Here is a 6108-nt window from a genome sequence, read left to right as displayed (position 1 = left end):
CACCTGGCCCAGGTTAGAGCCCTGTGAGGAGCTGGGGATACAGCAAGGAGAGGCCCTCCCAGAATGTAGATCTGCTGAAAGTGTGTGTTGGGGGAGTGGGAGTCAGGCTAGGCTGTATCCAGGTGCCTAGCACATAGTGGGTGCTTGTTAAATAGTTATGTTAAAAAGCTTGGGACTGCTGGGCTTTTTGAGCTGGCTGTGATGGGCGTTCCCCGACAGCAGGTCCAAGAATGTTAATGCTCTGCCCTCCTCCTAGACTCCACCAGGCCCAGGAGGCCCTAGGGCAGCCCTTGTCACTCAGATCGTACCAATCCTAGGTGTGTGTATCTCCCCTTCTGGGCTCACTCTTGCTCACCCCGCGCCCCTGCTTGCAGCACAGGGCCAGCCCAGCAGCGGAAGAGGTGTGGCTTAGAGCTGAGTTGGGGGAGTGGAGGGGCCCCTGCTGGGGCCTGGGGCCAGAATGGGGTCCTGTGAGAGGTGGGGGTGGCAGCACCCGGGCCACGGGTGATGCCCTGTCTGTGCCCCACCAGTGGAGAAGATTCGAGCCACCTTCACTGTCCTCCGGGCCTTTGGCTCCGTGTTCACCGGCCACAGCCGCCGTGCCACCCGGTGCTCCATGGTGATGTCACTGGACTTGAACGCCACAGGCCGAGTCACGGCCGCCCAGCTCCAGGTGAGGCCTCTGGGTGGGAGGGAGAGGGGGCTCTTTAGGGCTGCAGTAGCCTCAGCCCCACTCAGCAGGGCCCACGCCTCCAGCTGGGACCCTGGAATGTGTCTAAATGGTCATCGCTCCCCAGGCCAAGGCCAGCTCCTCCCCACCTCACTCAGTGCCCAGACATCTCCTCCCGGAGCAGGCCGCCTCGTCTGTGCCTCGGAGTATCACAGGGATGAAATATTCATGAGTAGATACATAATTCAGCCACTCATTAGCTGGGTCTTAAAAGCGTAAGCTGAAATTAAACAGGCGCTCGCTGGCCTTCTGCGGCAGCCCGTGTGTGACAGGCACATGGCCTGTTTGTTCCTCTCTCTGAAATCACCTGGCTCCTCCCCTTCCCCCCCCCCACGCCCCCGCCAACATTCTGTTTGAACAGAAAACAGGATTAGGTTATTAGAAGGGTTGTTTGTATGCGGAGCTAGGAGAATACCCAGACTCGCTGGTGCACGATAAATCCCTTTCTGTCCCGGCCCTGAAAGTCTACCGTGCATCACCATGTGGGTCAAGTTATTAAGGGCTTCGGTTGCATAAGAGTGTGTTGGAGGGCGGCTCTGGGTTAATTGTTAGTACCCTTGGATTCCTTCATCGGAATGAGCCCGTTGCATTCGTTGATTGCCTGTGTGGACTCTGAATCAGTGAGACAAAGGCCTGGCACGTTTTGATTTGGAGGCGTCCAGCCAAGTTGGGGCCTGAGGTGCTGCCTCGAAGAGTGGCCTGGGGGTTGGTGGGGGTGTGCGGGCAGCCTAGCGGGGCCTCGTGCTGACCGGCGCCTGTCCTCTCCCCTGGCAGACGATGCTGTTGGAGAAGAGCCACGTGGCCCCGCAGCTGGAAGGGGAAGGCAATTTCGAGGTTTTCTCCCAGATGCTATCCGGATTGGACCTGGCTCTCAGGTGAGCGACTGGGCTGAGCAGGGACAGCCGAGGGCAGTGAGACAAAGGGCCTCCGCTCTCCAGGGCCCCTGCCCTGCCTCTGCCCAGAGGTGAGAGGCAGTGGAGCCCAGTGGTTAGGAATCTGGCCTCTGATTCTTGCTGCCTGGTACTGCTCCTGGGCTGGGTGAACCTGGCCAGGTGTCACCTGCTCTGAACCTCCGTTTCTTCCTCTGTAAAGTGGAAATAGTACCTTGACTGCTGACCTTACAGGATTAAGTGAGATAATTCACATATGGCTCTTTATACACGCTGGGGGGTGGTGGTGGATGTCTGCTGTGACGGTGACATTTTGGTACAGGTTCTGACAGCAGCGTGAGAGGTGGGCAAGGAACAGCAGACCGCAAATCTTCCAGAAGCTCCTAAACTCTGTGAGAGCCTTGGGTGCACCTGAGGTAGCTCAGGGCGAGGAGGCACCAGGTGGAACAGCAGAGAAGCCACAAGACTCATCTGGGAGGGCCTTCTGGGGGAGGTGGCCCAGGGAGTCATCTCTGCCCCTCGCTGACTCCTGGGAATTCTTGGACATGTGGCTCCCTGTCTCTGAGCCTTGGTTTCCTCATCTGTTGAACGAATGAGTAAGGTTCTATCTAGTGAAGCTCCAGGGAGTGCTCACCCCAGGCGAGGGGTGATAATTTTCAATTTGCCTCTGCGTCCCCCATCATTTGTCTCCTGCCTTCCACCCCCGTCTGAAGGGCAGGCCCAACCTGTCCTGAGCCTCCTGGCTAAGGCCAGAGGGGCACCTTACCCTTTGGAGAGAGGGCAGATTAGGGAGGAAACTCCCAGTTTTCAGAGCAGGGTAACTGAGGAGTAAGGAAGCTTCTGGAAGGCCTTCACTTAAGAAGGGCCCATTGAGGGCAGCAAGTGAGGAATATTCGGGAGGCAGGGCCAGGGCCTGAGGCAGACCCCGGGGCCACCTGGGGCACTCTGTGGAGCCCCGTGCCATGATGCCCACCTGCCCTGCCAGGCCACTGGTGTGGGTGGGTCCTCCCTTACTTCTGGTCCCTTCTCTGTTTCCAGGACAGAACTGTACCTGCACCAGCTGGCAGACAGCAGCTCCTTCGGCATGGGCGTGTGGCCTAAGGTAAAGAGGAGGTCCTTCTGGGTGTGAGTGGGTGTCTGTGTCCCCATGGCCAAGATGGGCGGGTCCCCTGTGTGGCTCGTCCCTCTGCCACTGGGGTGAGTAGTTGGCAAGGGCTGGTCACGTGGGGGAGGCAGGGTTGCCTTTATGGGGCCTGGGCTTGTCAGGGAAATGAGTCTTGTGCTAATAAAGGGAACCAGGAGGTGGTTTGTGTAGAGGTTAGGGCGCGGTCTCCGGGACAGGCTGTCTGGGTTCAAACCCCGGCTCTGACACTTACTGGATATGAGACCTCAGGCATGGACCCTAGCCTCTCTGAATGTCTGTGTCCTCTTCGGTAAAATAACAACAGAACGGGCGGGCAGGCTGAGGGGAGGACAGAGCGTGGCACGGCCTGCCCGCCTGGGCCACGGGGAGAAGGTCGGGGCGCCGCCCGCGCCCTCGTTCCGCTGCCTGGCGTCGTTTGTGGAGGGAGGGCTCCCAAGGAGCTCAAAGGCCAGGGAAGGACACACGGGACGGTCCAGAGCCACCCTACCGCTCCAGTGGTGCAGCACCCTCTCTGAATTCCTACTGCCACCAAACACATCCCTAAGGCCTTTGGGAAGAATTGCTAGGACCCAGGAAGGCGGCCCCTTGCTGTGGTCCAGACTTCAGCAGCTGCCGATGACCAGAGGGAGCCAGCCGGCCGGCCGTGAGCAGGAGGACAGGACACGGGGACAGGGACAGCCACAGCCGGGCTTCCCGCAGCTGTGCCCACCGCCAGAACCAGCTCCAGCCAGTCACAGCCCCCGAGATGCCAAACAGTGACGGGCGAGAGGCCGGCAGGAAACTGACACCCCCTCACTGGAGAGCCTGCCCGGTCGGGGTGCGGGGCACCATCCCCGTCTGAACTCACCCCACAGCTCAGCCGTCTCCCAGTGACCCAGACGCGTCACCACGGCCCCAGGGCTGATCCCCGACCAAGGTCAGAACTCCCCCCAGTGTGACGGCCCCCATGCCACTCCTGTGGTGGAAGGGACGGCAGGCAGAGACCAGGAGTAGAGTCTTTTTTATTAATGGCTGCGTTTTCAAAGAACCGTTTTGTTACCAGGAAAGCTCCCCAGGAAGGGATTGCATTAGTGCAACAAGGGGGAGCCTTGATGCCAGGCTTTCCAGACACTTCCAGGTGGAGACTTTTGGCCTAGGCCGGCCGCCGGGGACTCGGGGGCTGGGAGGACACACGGCCCCTCCCCCGCCCCGACGGGGCGCTAAGGCACCCGGCCCGCCTGGGGGGGCAAAACCCCGTGCCGTCAGCAGGCCGGCGGCTTGCAGCCCTCAACCTGCAGCCCTTTGCTCAGGAGGAAGGCGTCCTGCATGGGGTCACAACCCAGGAAGAGCTTCACCATGCCCTTGGCATCCTCGGAGCCCCCTGGCCTCAGAATGCAGCTTCTGTAGTCCATGGCAACCTGAGGAGAGGGGGCGGGGCTGCAGGAGGGTGGAGCACCCCCTTCACGGAGGGTGTGGGTGTGGCCACCTCTGCTGTGACTCAACAAAGGGCAGGGGAGCAGGGGGTTCTGGGCAGGGCCCTCAGAGCCTGGCAGGCCCAGGCGGGCGGCACAAGCATCTAGGCCCAGGCCAAGGACCTCCGTGTTGGTCTGCACGGCAGGCCGGCCTCTCACCTTGCCACTCAGGACGCCCTCCTGCTTGAAACGAGTGTGTGGACCGTGTCCGCGGAGTACACCTCGCTGCACAGGTAGCCATAGGACTGGGCGTCGTAGCTTCCTGCCAGGTGGCCGAAGGTCGCAGGCAGGTGGGTCCCTGGGACACACGCGGAGAGGCTTCTGCCCGGCCCCCTGGCCGCTCTGTGCCCCTTCCCCAGAGCCCAGAGCTTGGGGCCTCAAAGCAGCCCTGTCTGAGTCCCCTGCCACTAGAGGGAGTATTGGCCCAACACTTCTAGAAAACGGGGACCTTGCGGGCAACTCAGTGGAGGGACACAAATCAATCTTTGCCGACTTTCTGCTGAAGCTCACGAGGGTTCACCCCTAAGCCTCTTACAGGGACAGCTGCCCGAGGCTCCGAGGGATGAGTCAGGGCTCGCCCTCCAGCACGGGGAGAGCGCGGGTTAAAGCGCTCACGAGGGAGTGAACTGCGTCTCCGCACCGACACGCACGGGCAAACCTCGTCGACGCGTTCCGTCCGGGGTATGAAGCCCTCTCCTGCCTCTTCCAGGCTCTCCAGAAAGCACGTGCAGATACGCCCAGCCCACCCTCGGACTCCGCGGGCCACAGCTGGAGGGACCAGCCCAGGAACCCAGGCAGGAAGAGGCCAGAGGTCAGCGAGCCTCGACCAGAGCCCGTCAGTCGGTCCCCCTTCACACACCACCAGAGGATCCTCTTGACCTGGGCAGTAGCCGCCAACCGACCGCTAAGGTGGGCCCGGCGTGCGCTTGGCTACCTGGCGTGGCTGGGACCCCGAGGATCTCCTGGCAGAGGCGGGCATTGTCCTAGGCCGGGTCCGAGGGCGTCTGCGTGTGCAGGGCCTGGTCCACCTTGGCCAGGACGATCTGGCGCAGGTTGAAGAGGCCTGGAGGGCGGGAGGAAGGAGACGGGGGCGCTGGCACTGTGTCCAGGCCGCGCTTTCCAGCCGGGCGGTCCGGGAGCCCCTTTCCTTTCCCTCGGCCCGGCCGCACGGGGGTTGGCCAGCCGGGACTTGATGAGCTTGTCCAGCAGCTCCTGGGGGACGGCGCTGCTCGTGCCCCGCCGAGACTGGCAGCAGCGCCAGGGCTTCACAGGGCGCGGCGCTCCCGGCCCCAGAGCCTACCCTCTGGTTCTCATCCCCGGCTGTCACCAGAGTCGCAGGCAACGTGCCCTTCTTTTCGTTTGTCTTTTTTCCGGCCCTCGACCACGCAAAGGTGTGAAGCCCTGCCACTTGCTGCCACGTGGATGCACCGTGAGAACACGGTGCTCAGCGAGAGAAGTCAGACACAGAAGGACACACAGGGTGTGACCCCACTGAGGGGAAACGTCCAGAACAGGTAGATCCACAGAGTCAGAGTGGGTTCCTGGTTGTCAGGGACAGGGGAGGGGAGGGAATGATAACTAAGGGCGTGAGGGACCTTTTTGGGGTGAGGGAAATGTTCCAGAACAGGGCAGTAGTGACGGCTGCACAGCTCAGTAAAGTGTCCCCACGCGCTCCGGTTGCAGTCTGTGAGAGCATCGCTCTCAGGACGAAGGGCTGACTGCAGGAAGACTGAACGAGCACTGGGTCCTGGGCCCAGACGCTCAGCTGGGGACCCCCCCATTGGGAAGTCACTGGGACTTGCTGAGCCTCCACCGAGACTTGGAGCAGCCCCAGGACCTCACAGGGCGTGGTGCTCCTGGCCCCAGAGCCTAACCTCTGGTTCTCATCACTGC

The 6108-nt window shown here is 61.7% G+C and overlaps 1 long non-coding RNA gene across 1 annotated transcript; it reads left to right on the top strand.

Annotated features, from left to right (window-relative positions):
• The first annotated feature begins 1546 nt into the window (after window positions 1–1546).
• On the top strand, window positions 1547–5019 carry LOC309629202. The gene is made up of 3 exons (XR_014244919.1): window positions 1547–1605; window positions 2659–2722; window positions 4925–5019. It is a non-coding gene; the product is annotated as an uncharacterized lncRNA (long non-coding RNA).
• The last annotated feature ends 1089 nt before the right edge of the window (window positions 5020–6108 follow it).

Source organism: Balaenoptera borealis (assembly GCF_965194805.1).
Source record: "Balaenoptera borealis genome assembly, chromosome: 1".
Classification (NCBI taxonomy): Eukaryota; Metazoa; Chordata; class Mammalia; order Artiodactyla; family Balaenopteridae; genus Balaenoptera; species Balaenoptera borealis.
The sequence above is the reverse complement of the archived record's forward strand: the minus strand, read 5'-3'. Positions and strand labels throughout refer to the sequence as shown.